This window comes from Pipistrellus hanaki (assembly GCF_964339955.1).
Source record: "Pipistrellus hanaki genome assembly, chromosome: 2".
Lineage (NCBI taxonomy): Eukaryota > Metazoa > Chordata > Mammalia > Chiroptera > Vespertilionidae > Pipistrellus > Pipistrellus hanaki.
Window position 1 is genome coordinate 26969608 of NC_140504.1, and position 16975 is coordinate 26986582.

General features: G+C 36.8%; 1 protein-coding gene across 1 annotated transcript in view; it reads left to right on the plus strand.

Moving 5' to 3' along the window:
- Positions 1–16975, plus strand: part of LOC311617506 (EGF-like and EMI domain-containing protein 1) — a gene marked incomplete at its 3' end in the record, with an annotated part of 495068 nt that overhangs the window by 449886 nt on the left and 28207 nt on the right. The window lies entirely within an intron of this gene.

Sequence of the window (16975 nt, forward strand, 5' to 3'; positions counted from 1 at the left end):
AATGGCACCAGAGACCTGGCACCAGCAAACCAACACTGAGCTTCCCCCAAATGAGACACAGGCCTTGCCACCCCCCAGAGCAACACCCCACCAAATTGTAGCCAATGCTGCCAAGACCCCGGGGCACAAAATGCGGCCCACAGCCCAGCCCAGAAACGGTTGCTGTGGGTGCCAGGTAATGACGTCACATAGCATGCCCAGCTTCTTCTCCCTAGCTACTAGCTTCCTTGGAGTTCTTTCTGCTCAGGAAACCAACTTGCTTTAAAGCCAGTTGCAAACATTTTACAATTTAACTAAATGTTTGTGAAGTGTTTTCCCATGCTTTATCTCATTTGATCTTCAGAGAAGTTCTGGACCTGGTAGAGAGAGACTGGGTAGAATCCTATTTTCTTTTCATTAGCCAGAAAATGAAGATTTAGAAAGTTTAGATGCTTTCTTCTAATTAATTTTCTTTCAATGTGCATGATTCTGTGCACTGGGCCACTAGTTTTCAACAGAAGTCCAAAATCATACAATTGTGTTAAAGGAGTTGACTTTAGAAAATATTAATCTTCCTGTGGGATGATTCATGGTTCACCTAAATTTTATCCAAAACCCACCACAAAAGTCATGGGTCAGCTGAAACAACATTTGCAGTGCTCAACAACAGAGCTGTGAGTTTGCTGATAATGTATCACTGTTCAAGGCAATGGAGAGAAAGCAAGAATGCTGTGATTTTAAAAACTATGATGTCTTAGAGACCAGTGGTGATTTTACCAAACATTTTGGCATCATGAAATGGTTGCAAAAATAAAAAATAAAAAAAATGAAGGTTAAAGATATACAAGGAAAGCTAATACAAAAGGTGTGCAGCCACCATCTAGTTTCAGAGTTAAAACTTGGGAGTAACAGGCACACCAACAGGCCTCCAATCCACACACAGATACACTGGCTTCACAGGACTGTATATAAGGATTAACTGCCCTACTAGCAAAATAATTCAACTTTTTGTGAAGTAGGCCTTTTATCTGCTCATTCTTGGAGGTTTGGTATAAAGGGCCAGAAGGAAAGCAGAAGAGGGTTTTTCTGTTGTCTAGATCTCAGATGTTTTCTGTATTATTCCTGATGTAATCCTTTGTTGTGCCTCAGTTTCTCCTTGTCCACTTGTCCTAAAATTCTCTCCCTTAACTGAAAACAAGAAACTCAGATTGCCAGGCAGAAAGAAAGATGGGCTAGAAGAGATAGGGAAGGGGATCAGAAGGATGACACAGAGAAGAAAATAGGATTAGCATGATTGATTTGCATTCTCCTAGGGCTGAGACGTGGGTTCCAGAACACAATAGAAAGGAAGATAGCAATTACTGGTGTCTGCTACATGATCTTTTAGGACCCAGTTCATACTTTAGCTTCCCCCAGACACAAACATGCAAACCCACAGACTCCTTGTTTGTTATTTAATTATTTTACATAGTTTATGAAAGTTTTTATTGCCATTTCCTAGTATTTTCTTTTGTGTCACACATTTTGCCTTCATGTTTTTCCTCCTGATATTAGGAATATTATGCTGAAATATTTCATATTGACCAAAATATGAAGTTGAAATTGTGAAAGCATTAATAGTAAATTTCAAATATGTGAAACCTACTACTGAATAATAAAAGTATAGTTTTCTCTTAATATTTAGCATTCCGTTGTATGGGTTCCTATGAACTGTTTTTACTCACAGCACTTCTGACACCAAATCCATGGATTTTCTACACCAAGGAATTCTCTAATTCTCTGCAGACAGCAACTGGGTGTGCCACAAATCCATTCAGTTCTGACATTAACTACCTGGAGTTAGCACAGATCCCACAGATTTAGGAATGCAGTCTCACAAGACTGCCCTAATTCAGATTCCAATCAAAAGTCTAAGTCTCCTATACTCTGACTGGCTATAAACTGAGGGTTCCTATAACCCTTCTCTTCCGTTTCAATAATTTTGCTAGAATTGCTCACACAATTGAGAAAGGCACTTTGCTTATTATTAGTAGTTTATTTTACTACTAAAAAGTACAACTCAGGAACAACCAAAAGAAAGCGATGCATAGAGAAAGGCATTACAAATAGGGAGCATAGAGTTTCCATGCCTTTCCTATCTGTGCCACCCTCCCAGGCACCCTAATGTGTTTACCAGCCAAATATCTTCAAACCCCATTGTTTGTGTGTTTTTATGGAGGCTCCATTACGTAGGCATGATTGATTAAATCCTTGGCCATTGGTGAGTAACTTAATCTCCAGCCCCTCAGCTTCTACCTGTTCCTGGAGTATAGTGTTTGAGGGGGTTGGGAGGGGACTGAAATTTGTAACCCTCTAATCATGTGTTTGGTTCCCCTGGCAACCAATTCTATCCTGAAGCTAGCTAGGAACCTACCAAGGATCATATCATTAGTAGGAGCTTGTTATAAATAACAAAAGATGCTTCTCTCATTCCTGTCACTCAGGAAATTCTAAGGATTTTAGGATTTCTTGAGAGTAGGAGCCAGAGAATGAAGACCAAATATATATTTTTATTATATCACAATTGCCATAGTTTATTTGACCAGACCCTGATAGATAGAAACTTCAGTTAACTGTTGTATAATATTGGGACATTTTAAAATATCATATATTATTTCCTTAGAATAAATTTCTAAATGTAGAATAATTGAATGTAAAATTTTTTTTGAAGCATTTAACTAATCTGTTTTAAAGCAAGGGAACCAGTTTATATTTCCAGCAGTGTATAAGAGGAATAATTTTTTCATATCTACCAACACAGGATATTGTCATTGTTGTTTATCTTGCATGTGTATAGACAAAAATAATTTTATTAAATTGTAATTTGTAAATGTAAAAGGTTTTATAAGGTGAGTAGAGGAATTGAATTTTTGTAAGCTTTGGAAGTCAGGTTGAGTTTAGACTTGATTTAGAAAAAGATAGGGAAATCTGTATCTATTCTTAACTTAGAAGTGATATAATAAAGTGTTGTTTTAGTAAAACCACTTTGATTAATGACTAATCTGTTACAATGATGCAGGTATGATTAAATAAAGTTCAGCAAAGAAGAGTTATAACTGCATTGAAGATGTGATGAGAGATAAAAGACATAAAGAGAAGAATATTTCAGTGTTTCCTACTTGGGAGTTGGGAATGATAGTAATATCACTATAATGACAGGGAAGTGAAAAGGAGAAGGCGATTAGACTCCTGAATTTAAGATGATGAAGGAATAGGGAGATAGAGGGAATATTCACTTGAAGGGCCTATTGCAAGTTAAATAGGGAAGAGGCAAGCAGGGCAGAAGAGAGGGTGCAGAATTATCTCCATGATGTGCCTGAGAGAACATCAATAAATATCATGCTTGTACTTTTGGAATTGCAAACCAAGGTATAATGGGCTGAATTTTTCAAAAAATGCATTGTAATTTGCTATTTAACTGAGTGGTTGGAGAATAGAAAAGAACAGCTGAGCAACCTTTGTTGAGGCCCAGAATCAAATAAAGAATCTTAGAGATTTTTCTTGTTTAATAGTTTCCAAATTAAATACTTATAGGAGATTTAAGATTTTGAAGAAGGTCATACAAAGACAGTGTATGTGTGTGCACTTGCATGTGTGAGTGTGCATTTGTATGTATGAGTATGTGTGAAAGAAGAGGGGAATATGGGTGTAGAACTGCTCCAGGTTTTTTATTTACTATACTAGAGGCTCGGTGCACAAAAATTCATGCACTCGGGGAGTCCCTATGCCCGGCCTGTGCCTTCTCACAGACCAGGACCCCTTGGGGGATGTCCCCCTTCCAGCTTAGTCCCACTCCCTGGGGTATCGGGTTTAATCTGGCAGTCAGACATCCCTCTGACAGCCCTGGAGCCTTTCGGAGATGTCCAACTAAAAGCTTAAGCCACGGTGGGACAGCCTTAGAGCTGCCGAGGAGGCGGGAGAGGTTTCCTCCACAGCCACTGCATTTACAGCCATCAGTCAGGCTTGTGGCTAAGTGGAGCTCCCCCTGTGGGAGCACACTGACCACCAGGGGACAGTTCTTGCATTGAGCATGTGCCCCCTGGTGGTCAGTGGGTGTAATAGAGACCAGTCGTTCCCTGTAGTTCCCCTGTTAGGGTCAATTTGCATATTGCCCTTTTATTATATAGGATGCCCAGAGAAACTCTACTTTTAACCACGTAGTATAATAAGCTTTTCTGTAAGATTTTATTTAAAAAGGTTTATAGTGGTCTTAGAAGATTTGAAAACTAGTAAATTACAAATAGGTAAAATTGAGTCTTGAAGAGACTAAATGACTTTTAAAAATTCATCTATTTGTTCATTTATACAGTGACTTTTTACTGTGTGCCTGCTTTGGGCCACAGACTGAGATAGGGATTAGAAGTAGGGAGCAAATAAGAGTAAACAGTCAAAGGGAAGATCAAACCCGCCATGCAGATGGGTTTATAAATACAAAATAAGATGTCAGCCTTGGATCTTAGCTTAGACATCCTTCCAGTATTGTGTCCCACTGCCTCTCACCATGGGAATAGACTTGCTCAGACCATGAAATGACATCTAAACCTGAGTAAGAAATAAAAATAACCTCAAAGAAAGCATTACAAAGTTTAAGAATTTAATCAGGGCCTTACATATTTAACTCAAAGAAAATGACTATTTCCAGATTATTAAAAATAATTATTTCCTTCTTCAGTGGTAGTGATCTTAATTTTGAAATTGTACCTTTCCTGTTTTCAGCAGACATTGACTTTTGGTTCTACTATCATCAACTTCAAATTTGTATTGAATATACCGAGTCTCTCCCCACAGCTCTCCTCTCCTCGTGGTCTTTTTGGTGTCATAGCATCTCTTGCCTCAGGAACTATTGACATTCTGATAGCAGCAATATCTACTGAGGTCCTTTTAACTTTATCCTGCATCAATGTGTGCATGCAACATATTTTATTTTTATGGCTTTACACTTTCTATTGAAGGAGATTTAGCATAAAGAGACAACAAAATAACACAAAAGAAAAATAATAGAAACTACCATAATCACCATTTAAACTATCTCTAAAACTATTATTTGTAAGTAACATTTTTAATATATTGGTGTATCCTAAGACTTCTATTTACAGAAATAAACATTCTTCTATGAAATACAATATACTCTATCTTCTATTTTATAATTTATTTATTAAAATATTTTATAATTATTCAATACCATAATCTAATTTTCTGCTATATTTTAATGACTACACTATAATAATAGCTCATATTTACCTAGAATTACCTTTGTGTCAGTCACCACTGAAAATTAAATTTATATGCATTATCTAATTTAAATTCACAGACATTGTATGAAGCAGGCACTATTACCATGGCCATCTTAGAAAAGAGAAGATGAGACACTGTAGAGGTTGGGTAATTGGCCCAAGATTTCATAGCATGGAAGTGGCAGAGCCAGGAGTTAAACTCAGGTACTAAAACTCTGAAACACAACATTTTTCATGCTGACTCTATAATGCATAATACATATACTATTGTTTTCATAATTACACTATTCCAATTTCCTGATGGTGGATATTTAAATTTGCAAATTTTAATTTATTTTTAAAAATTACAAAAATATTTTTATAGATCAATCTTTGCCTCCCATGCATGATAATTTATTCACAATAAACTCTGTTTAAATCTGTTAGGATCCAAGGGTTATTTGCACAATTTATGACATCCTAATTTTTATGGTAACATAAATCTTCAGGCAGCCCAGCCTAATAGACAGACTGAAAGGTGGAAGCAATAGAACACTAAATTCAAATCCTTTCTATATTTCTCAAAAATCACATCACCACTACGTATCTTGTGGGAAACAAGCTAATAATCCTGGTCTGCCCTTAGAGCTATAAAATAATTTAGAAGACTAAAAGGTCATTTGTATGAATTCAAATTTGATAAAATCTTTAAGGTGCAGGTGCCAGGCCTGTATAATGAGCTTTCTTAGTAAGGCTGTGAGGACTGATTAGTCCAGATCTGAAAAATGTCCCTTGTTTCCTATTTTTTATGATATTTGACCTAAGGAGATGTTCCTCTGAATCCTTTGATAATTACAGGGATCATCTGAAGCTGAGTAAATGACATATTTCAGGATTAAGGTCAAATGGTTTTCACTGACCTATTGTGCTTTTTGCAAATACATCAGGACATTATATCTACCATTGCGTCAGTAGGATTTCCAGCTGTGCCTGTTTTCAATATTGGTATGTCTTAAAATGCCTTTTTAAATGGAAATAATTGATAGCAGAGAGTAAACTGCAGTAACACTTTGGAAATATTTCAACTTTTTTATACTTTAACATTTTTCAAGCCAAAAATTAAAGGACATAGCAAATATATATATGTTCCTGAGGAGTCTAGTATCCCACTGTTGCCATTGTTCTCAACCTCCTGCCTTCCTATGTTTATGCATCATAATTATGGGTTGGGTTCAAAATTCTCAAGTGTAGTTTTTTCCATTGACCACCTTGTGTTATGAGACAAGCTATACAAGATAATGGTCTACAGCAAGCATTTCAAACTTGCAGCTGGTGGGCCACCTGCATCATGTGTGTGAGTTTGACATGCTTGGTCTACACGACTGTAGGGTCAGATAGGTCTGGATTGGAATCCCAGCTCCCTCACTCACTGGGATGATAAGCATTTATCTAAATCTTTAGCAATTCCTCATCTCTGGTTTGGGCATAATACTCAAACATCTACACTAATAAAAGATGAAGATGCAAATTGACCGTTCTTTTGCAATACCCACCAGCCAATCAGGAGTGAGTATGCAAATTAACCCAATAAATATGGTGGGTTAATTTGCATACACAGGTGCCAAGTGGCTGGGGGTGGGGCAGGAAGCAACATTCTGCACTGTCCCAGTTGCTCTGGGCCTAAGGGCAGCAGGGGAAGGTGGAAAGGCAGCTCTGGTCCTGAGTGAAGGTGGTGCTGGCAACCAGGGGAAGGAAGGCCCATTCTTGCACAAATCTTAGTGCATCAGGCCTCCAATATATCATAAGCTTGTGGATGAAGATTAAATAGGAGAACGCATATAAATAGCTTAGTAAGTTGCCAGACTCACAAGAAATGGCTAGAAAGCTAAAGCAGAAAGAGTACATGTCAGCCGAAACCAGTTTGGCTCAGTGGATAGAGCATCGGCCTATGTACTGAAAAGTCCCGGGTTTTATTCCAGTCAAGGGCATGTACCTTGGTTGCAGGCACATCCCCAGTAGGGGGTGTGCAAGAGGCAGCTGATTGATGATTCACTCTCATCGATGTTTCTAACTCTCTATCCCTCTCTCTTCCTCTCTGTAAAAATCAATAAAATATATTATATTTAAAAAAAGAGTACATGTCAGCTGCAGGGTCACAGAACTGTTTCTTGACAGAGTCAGGACTGGAATTTAGTCTTACTGATGACACCAAATCCTATGCCAAATCCTCTGCCTGGTCATCCTTCCAAAGGCCTCGCCTTGCAGGCTCTCATTGCTTGCTTACTGATATTTATCAATCAGTTCCTATACATGCTCAAACTTTTCCTTCATCCCATTTTCCCCAAGAAGAAAAGCCCCACTTTCTTTTTAGCTTTTCTGTCCCTTTTATTGGTAGTTGTTGGCTAAATTTAATCCTATCTCTTTCCCAATTATTTTCTGAAGCCCTCATCAGCTGGGTACATTGCCCTTTAAAAGATACTAGTAGCCGTGCACACAAATCTGTGTGCCAGTAGCTCTCTGCTGCCCTCATGTAGTCTCTGCCCATTGTCCTGCCCTCTTGTAGCTACCCCTGCCCTCATAGTTTGCTGCTCTGTCCCCTCCTGTAGCTCTCCACTGCCCGCTTGTAGTTCACTGCCCCACCCTCCAGCAGACCAGTGATCTGGTCATTAAGTGGTTGGTCATTACACCACATGGCGTAACTGATAATTAATATATTCCTCTCTTATTATATAGGATATTTGCTAGCAGCCCACCTATAAAGCTATCATGAGAGAGAGCACCCAAGGTCTCTCCCTCCAATATAATGTAAGAGTTAGAAATAGGTTCTGAATTCAGCTACATGGTTTTAAAGCCCTCTTTTTTTTTTTAAATATATTTTATTGATTTTTCACAGAGAAGAAGGGAGATGGATAGAAAGTTAGAAACATCGATGAGAGAGAAACATCGACCAGCTGCCTCCTGCACACCCCCCATTGGGGATGTGCCTGCAACTAAGGTACATGCCCTTGACCGGAATCGAACCAGGACCCTTCAGTCCACAGGCTGAGTCTCTATCCACTGAGCCAAACCGGTTTGGGCAGCCCTCTTTTTTTTTTTTTTTTTTTTATTCACAAATCCCAAGTCTGTCACTTTTTAACTTTGAGACTTTGAATATGGTTTCTGCTTCAATTTCTTTATCTATAAAGTGGAGATTAAATTGTACCTACTACACTGACTTGTTATGAAGATTAAATTAATGAATATATGTAAAGCCCTTCCTTAAAACAGTACATAGAACATATTAAGCCCTATATAAACATTATCCATAATTTTAGTAAGTACCTATAATTATTATAATAATCACTACTATTTAAGATTTCCAAATGTAGCTCAGAGCTATTATCTCTTCCAAATTCATCTTGCTCCCTGCTACCACCCAGTAAATATCTGTCCTCATCTTACTTGAGTGATGTATTGAACAAATATGTAAGAAGTGCCTATAACTATACTCAGCACAAGGGAAACTCTCATAAATTCTAGCCCTTTTTTGTTGACTCTCCACCCCTCAGTTGTTTGCTCTTGACTTTCTTCTTGAAAGTTTCTTCCTTCAGATTTTGAGGACTTAATCTTTCCTGATCCCAGTTCTTTTCCTTAGTACTTGATCTTGTCCTACACTTTTCCCTTTTGTACTTACTTGTTCATTTCAGCATACACTATAAACTCCTGGAGGGCAATGGGAAACTTCGTTTATCTTTTTCTCTTAGTACCTTACACATGGTAAGAATTTAGTAAATCTTGCCGAAACTGGTTTGGCTCAGTGGATAGAGCATCAGCCTGTGGACTGAAGGGTTCCAGGTTCGATTCCGGTCAAGGGCATGTACCTTGGTTGCAGGCACATCCCCAGTAGGGGGTGTGTAGGAAGCAGCTGATCGACGTTTCTAGCTCTCTATCCCTCTTCCTTCCTCTCTGTAAAAAATCAATAAAATATATTTAAAAAAAAAGAATTTAGTCAATCTTTTCTGACTTTAGTATTTGTCTTGAGTCTCTTAACTCTCTACATAAGAATTCTTTATTTCCCTAACTCCAGTCAGGTTTAGGTATAAACTCTAGATTTTCATATCACTCATAGTGGTTTTACTTCAAATATCTTAAATTCTAAAATCTCTCTTTCTGATACTAGCTTGTTATTTTTTGTCTATTTAAATTTCTCTCTTTATTTATATTTATACTAAGAATGCCTGACACTTGAGTCCCTATAATATTCTGTTACAGTATTAGTTTCTTTGCATAGGTTGTTTCACTTAACATTCATAACAATCCCATAATTAGTATTATGCTTGTTTTACAGATAAGGGACTTAAGTCTTCCATAAGTCAAGTGACTATCTCAAGGTCACAGAGCTAGTGGCTTGGGCAGAGTCAGGCTATGCGTTGATGTCCCTTTGATCTTTTCTCTATGCCATTTTGAAAGTTTAGCATGTTAAATGTCAACATGAATATTCTAGGCAATAATTATTATGGCAATTCTGAGGAATAGAAAGTTTCAAATTATATATTTAACTTTCAAAAGAATGTTTAGCTCCTGTCCATTGATTTCCCCATTGCATCTATTAATGCTTCACAAAGCCTCTCCAAGTACCTCTGAGAATGTGGCATTTGACTACCAGACCTCTTGTCAGAGCTAACTGCAATTGTGTTAGAAATTGGCTCTCCAGCTGGGCTGGGCTGCAGTTAGGAAACATGATTGTAGATGGTGAACTGCCACTGCTGGGATGTGAACCAGACATGAATGTTAAGCAATAGTATCCACAATTTGCAACCCAGGAACTGCCAAATTGACAGCTAGACTAAACTATAGCAGCATAGGAAGATGTGGCTGGTTTCTCCCGTGCAGTCAATACAAAGTCTTACATTGTACTTTGATGAATACAATCGTACTGTCCCATAAACTGAGATGCTGTTGATGAGGAATCTCAGATTCTTAGTGAGCATTTCCTGTCTGATCGCCCTTGTAAGCCTCAAAATGACCCTAACTCTGGTTGGTTTGGATTAGTCTTAAAAGGGAAAATGTAGTTCATTAAGCATATAGAAGTGCCAAAGGCAGCCACGCTTCTCTCCATGCACTAAATAGATTTCTTGCATTTTATCTAGGACCAGATGAAAGGGATCCATAATGCTGAGCTAGAAATAAGATTTGACTCGCTGAGGGATTTGAACAGATACAGTGAATGTATGAAATGAATATTAGTTAGAGCAAAACTTAAAAGGGCAATCTAAAGGTTTGGGAGATTTTCTGTCTCTTTCTAAGGAGCATGTACCAAATATTGTTTCATCTCATTTTTGCTTTGAGGATTTATTTATTTCAGGCTCGAAATACCAATTTGGTATTTTACCAGAGAGAAAATTTACTTACCTTTCTCACCATCCTTTTCATTTATTGAGTTGTCATCTATTTCCTTCATGCAAAGGACATTTTCACATTCCTAATATGTGGCAAGCCGTGGGATTGGAAATGAGTTCTTGGATAGGAAAGTCAGAGGTCCCTGCCCTTAAGAAGCTCCTTCCTGCCAAAACCGGTTTGGCTCAGTGGATAGAGCGTCGGTCTGCAGACTGAAAGGCCCCAGGTTCGATTCTGGTCAAGGGGCATGTACATTGGTTGCGGGCATATCCCCGGTAGGGGTGTGCAGGAGGCAGCTGGTCGATGTTTCTCTCTCATTGATGTTTCTAGCTCTCTATCCCTCTCCCTTCCTCTCTGTAAAAAACAAAACAAAACACACAACACAATAAAATATATAAATATATTAAAAAAAAGAAGAAGCTTCTTCCTGGTCTGGCAAGGGAGATAAGTGTGCACGCATAGCAGCACAGTAGTAAAGGGGTGTGTAAAATGTTAGGGGAACCCACTTGAATAGCACCTAAGCCATCCCAAAGGTGTGGAGAGGGCTTTTACAAGGCAATAACACCTAACTTTTGAAAGAAGAGTAGGAATTGATTCAAAGAAGAGAAGTGCTAAGGTCCCATTATACTCTACATCGTATAATCACTGCACAAGTGGAGAGCCCATTATATTTCAATATCAACAATTACAGAACCTATCAGAATTTTAGAGTGCAAATTTTTATTACCGTGTGCTTAAGTAATTTCTCTCAGCAAAATATTTATTGGGCCAGAACAAGTTTCCTGATAAAATGCCATTTTATTTTCATGTATAAAGACGTGCATTGTTTAGCCAGGTACTTTGTTAAACAAACCCTAGGAGTAGAATCATTGACTCTGAATCATGTTTGAAAGAGAGATGAAATCAGGGACTCTAACTAGTAAGTGCCTTTAACAAATGCTCTTAGGCCTATAGGAATGTGCATAGAGGTTACCAATATATATTTCTTAGAAAGTGATTCCTCCTCATGACATCTTAATCCTGTTCTTAACTGCCAGAATTCTGGCTCCTGGAAAAATTCTGGGCTGTTTGAAATTTGTGAAACTGATTATAATAAAATAATGTTTAGCTGCTTTAATGTACATTTGCACAAATTCTAAAAGTTTACTTCCTTTGAAATTGAGAAGTGTAAATTGGACATACAGTTTGCAAGATAGATACATGTTTAATTTTATAAATAACTCAAAACTATCTCTCTAACTGTACTTTCTATACATTGAATAGTAGAATTATATGGAAAAGATACATTTGAGATAAATATTATAATTAGAGCCAATTTTTGAATTGTTAAATCTTATTTTTATCTCATAGTTTTTAAAAACCCAAATAAGGTTTGAAGTCATATTGAGAATACGTAAAATATATTTTTTGCTCAAACATTCTCCAAAATTGTGACTAATAATCGTTTTTTTTAAATAATTTCCAGAATTTGAGCTGTTCATGATAAATTGCTATATATTATTTTAAACTTCTGTTAAACTAAATATGTTAGTTTTTCCATACAAGGTAATTTATGTTCTCCAAGTTCCAGAGGAAGTGAAAAAGAAACAGCAATTTCTTTTTAATTTAAAACATCTTAAGTGTGTATAAGCATGTAAGATACTGAGGGATTTAAGATTGCAAAGTCAGTGAAAGATTTTATCCCTCGTGCATTCAGGGTGACTGTTTTGAAATGAAGCACTTTCTTAATAAAATACACATATTTTTATAATCTTCAATAAAGAGATTATTACATCAAAATTTAGGAGATCTGGAATTTTTACTTTTGACCCTATCACTTATCCACTTAAAATCTTCATTGCTTTACTATGGAACTTACTAGTAAAATAAATTTCAAAAAGACACAGGCAGTCATTTTTATCTTTTCTTCTCCTTTATGTATGAGCTTTTCTTTGTCCTTTGGATTCTATTAAGATTTTCTTTTTATTACTCATTTCCATCCATTTGTTCATGAAGTATCATGGTTCAGTTTTCTCTGTTTTTATTCTGCTTGGGTTTATTGAAACTCTAGAGTATGTGGGTTTAATTTTCTTCAAATTTGGAAAATTGGTTATTTTCTTTCAAAGGTTTTTTCTTTTTCTTTTCTTTTTCTAGTTCTCTCCTTCTGAGAGTCTAATTATATTATATGCTTTTCCCCACTGGTCACTGAAATTCTGTGTATTTTGTTTTCATATTGCTTTGCTTTTTTCATTAAACTTTTTTTGGAGATAATTTTAGGTTCATCTGCAGTATTATCAGATATCATAGAGAGAGCTCATGTACATTTTCCAGTTTCTCCCAATGGTGACATCTTGCAAAATTATAATACAGTATCACCACCAGGATATTGATATTGACACTGTCAAGATTTTTAGACCTTTTTTTACTACCACAAGGATCCCTCATGTTGCCATTTAACAGCCATTATCACTTTCCTTTCATGCCTGTTCCCTCCCTAAGCCCTGACAAATACTATGTTATCCATTTCTATAATTTGTCATTTAAAGAACGTTACATAAATAGAATTACACAGTATGTAACTCTTATGGATTAGCTTTTTTCCACTCAGCATAATTCTCTGGAGATTCATCCAAGTTATTGCTTATAGCAGTACTTTATAGTATTGCATGGTATGGATATGCCAGTTTATTTATACATTTTAATCTGGATTGATATCAGTTTTAGTGGTATTAATAAGGCTGATTTTTTTCTAAAAGTTTGTTTTTAGTAAATTTTTTACATTTATGTTTTTAATCTATTTTTGTTAAGTTTTTGTAAGATATGAAATGTAGGTCAAGATTTATTTGGTTGCCTATACATTTGTTAAAAAGGTTATCTTTCTTCATTAAATTGCTTTTGACAGTACTGAGATTTGCTGTAGGGAAGTTATATTTAGCCCTTTTCTGGAAGGGTAACAACACCTTATAGTTAAAGACCTTAGGCATTAATGACAATAGGAAATTAAAGTAAGTTTAGAGAAAAGGTTCCCAGCTGTAGTGGTTGATGAGAAAAGCATATCAAAGATAATTAAAATCTGTCGAAACCGGTTTGGCTCAGTGGCAGAGCGTCGGTCTGCAGACTGAAGGGTCCCGGGTTTGATTCTGGTCAAGGGCATGTACCTTGGTTGCGGGCACATCCCCAGTAGGTGATGTGCAAGAGGCAGCTGGTAGATGTTTCTCTCTCATCGACGTTTCTAGCTCTCTATCTCTCTCTCTTCCTCTCTGTAAAAAATAAATAAAATATATTTAAAAATAATAATTAAAATCTACTTTATAAATCTTGCTTCTGGTAGAATCAATCCCTCATTTTTCAAGGGTAAGAGGAGACATTACCTTCTTTTTTTTTTAATATATTTTATTGATTTTGTACAGAGAAGAAGGGAGAGAGAGAGAGAGTTAGAAACATTGATGAGAGAGAGTCATCAATCAGCTGCCTCTTGCACACCCCCTACTGGGGATATGCCCGCAACCAAGGTACATGCCCTTGACCGGAATCGAACCCGGGACCTTTCAGTCTCCAAACCGACGCTCTATCCATTGAGCCAAACCCGTCCCGGTGACATTACCTTCTTGAGAGCTGGTGATAGAAGATATAGATTAAAAATATCAAGTTTCTAATATAAATATAGCTGTATAGGTCACCATCTTCTTCTCACCCTGTGACAAAACATACGGATGCAATGAAGGAAACAAACAAAACCAAAAAGGTCCTGCAAAGATATAGGAGAGGGTCAAAGTGGGGGGGCAGATTGAATCTGTAGACTTAAATTTAAGTTTCATAAAGAGCTGATATTAGCAGAAGCAACACAAGTTGGAAAAAGACAGAGAAAGGTAAGAATAAAGGAAAGCAAATATAAATATTAGTATAGAAATTCATGGAATAGAGAATAGAAAAATAAGAAAGAAAATTAATATAACCCAAAATTGGTTCTTTGAAAAAAATAAATAAAACTGACAAACCTTTAGCTAAAGTAACAAAGGAAAAAAAAGAGATGACTGAAATTATTTAAAACATGAATGAAAGAGGGAACATCACTACTGACCCTCAGAAAATAAAACAGAGAATAGGGTAACACTGAGCTGTATCACAACAAATTGGATGACTTAGATGAAATGAGCAAGTTCTTAGAATGACAAGAACTACTGAAAGAGACTTCCAAAAAATAGAAAATCTGGTTAGACATATAAGTAGAGAGATAGAATTGGTAATTTTTAAAACTTCCCATTAAGAAAAGCTAAAACCCAGATAGTTTCAATGGTGAATTATCCAAGCATTTAAAGAAGAATTAATGTAAGCTCTTCACAAATTATTTCAAAACATATAAAAGGAGAGACACTTCCCAGCTCATTCTATAGGATCAGTATTATTACCTTGATATAAAAACCAGACAAGGATTTAACAAAAAAGGACACTGCAGACCAATATAAATATGAATATGAACATAAATCCTATATAATAAAAAGCTAATATGCAAATTGACTGAACAGCAAAATAACTGATTGCTTTGAAGCTCACTGACTACCAGGGGGCAGATGCTCAACACAGGAGCTGCCCCTGGTGGTCAGTGCATACCCCAGGGGGAGTGCTGCTCAATCGGAAGCCAGGATCAAGGCTGGTAAACACAGGATGTATCTCAGGAAAACAAGGTCAGTTCAACATCTGAAAATCAACTGATATCATATACCATATCAATAGAATAAAGGACAAACACACATTATCATCTCAATAGATGTGGGGGAGGGGGAACACACTACAAAATCAAATACCCTTTTGTGGTAAAGATAACTTAATGAATTGGAAATATAAGAGAACTTCTTTAACCTGATAGATGAAACCTATAAAAACACACAGTGAACATTATACTTAACTAGAGACCCGATTGCAGGAAGATTCATGCAAGAATGGGCCTTCCTTCCCTGAGCTGCAGGCTGCCTTTGCTCTGGTCAGAGCCAGCTTTTAGCTCTGGGCTGGAGCCACCATTCCACCTTCCCACACTGCTCAGAGGCCCTGAGTGGACAGGGGTTTGCAGAACGCCTGCATCATCACCATGGCAACGACATAAGCATCCTATCCCACCTGTGGCCACTCTTGGTGGGTTAATTTGCATACCCACTCCTGATTGGCTGGTAGGTGTCATGAAATTACAGTCAATTTGCATCTTACTCTCTTATTAGTGTAGATTAGGGAAATTTTCTACCCAAGATAAAGGAAGACAAGAACCCATTCATGCCACTTCTTTCAACACTGTCCTGGAAGTTCTAGCCAGAGCAAAAAGGACAAGAAAATAAAATAAAAATCACCCCAATTAAAAAGGAGGAGTTAAAATAACTCTATTTGGGCATGAAATCATCTAGCATGTAGAAAATATTAAGGAATCCACTTATACAATATTAAAACTAATAAAAAAGTAATCAAAGTTGCAGGAAATAGGGTCAACATATAAAAATCAAGTAGATTTCTATGCTTTAGCAACGAACAATCTGAAAGTAAAATTAAAAAACAGTTCTATTTATAATAGCATCAAAAAGAATAAAATTAGTAAGAACAAATTTAACAAAACCATGCAAAAATTATATACTGAAAACTGTAAAACATTGTTGAACTTAGAGACCTAAAATAAATAGAAATACTCCTCCTAATTAGTCTGCATATTCGACTCAACCTCTCCTTAAGTAAAAGCAATGAGAAAAACAATGTCTACTGCATCTGAGATGATAGATAGATAGATAGATAGATAGATAGATAGATAGATAATAGATAGATAGATAGATATTTTGCATTACTTATATTTTCAGAGTCTGGAAGGATTTACAAGAAATGCATGAAAGCATTTATCTATGGTAGTGATTGATTAAAAGGGGAGAACGTGGAGATAAGGTAACTTTATACATTGTTTTGCTTTTTGTATTGTGCATCATATTTTTTACATATGGTAGAGGGCAGGAGTAGGAATTCTGCAGTTCCACCCGACAGCCTTTAATGTAGACAAGGCTGGATTCCCAAATTCAGACCAGAATCACTTTACCCATAAATTCGGTAAGCTCTGTGTGGAGATGTTCCTGATAGGATGTATGGCCTCACATTAGTTTTCAGAGACTAAAACTAATACTAAGGAGCAAGTGAGGCAGAGAAGGAGGCCAGCTGACTAATTCCAGAAGGATCTGAACTTCTTTCTTTCATTTCCATGGCAGCTGTAGCTGAGACTTGTCCCTGTCTCTCCAGTTGGCCTTGTTTCACACAGTGAAGCAGAGAATGTCTGGAGGTGGTAAAAATGTTTGTTTAGCTGAAACCGGTTTGGCTTAGTGGATAGACTGTCGGTCTGAGAACTGAAAGGTCCCAGGTTTGATTCC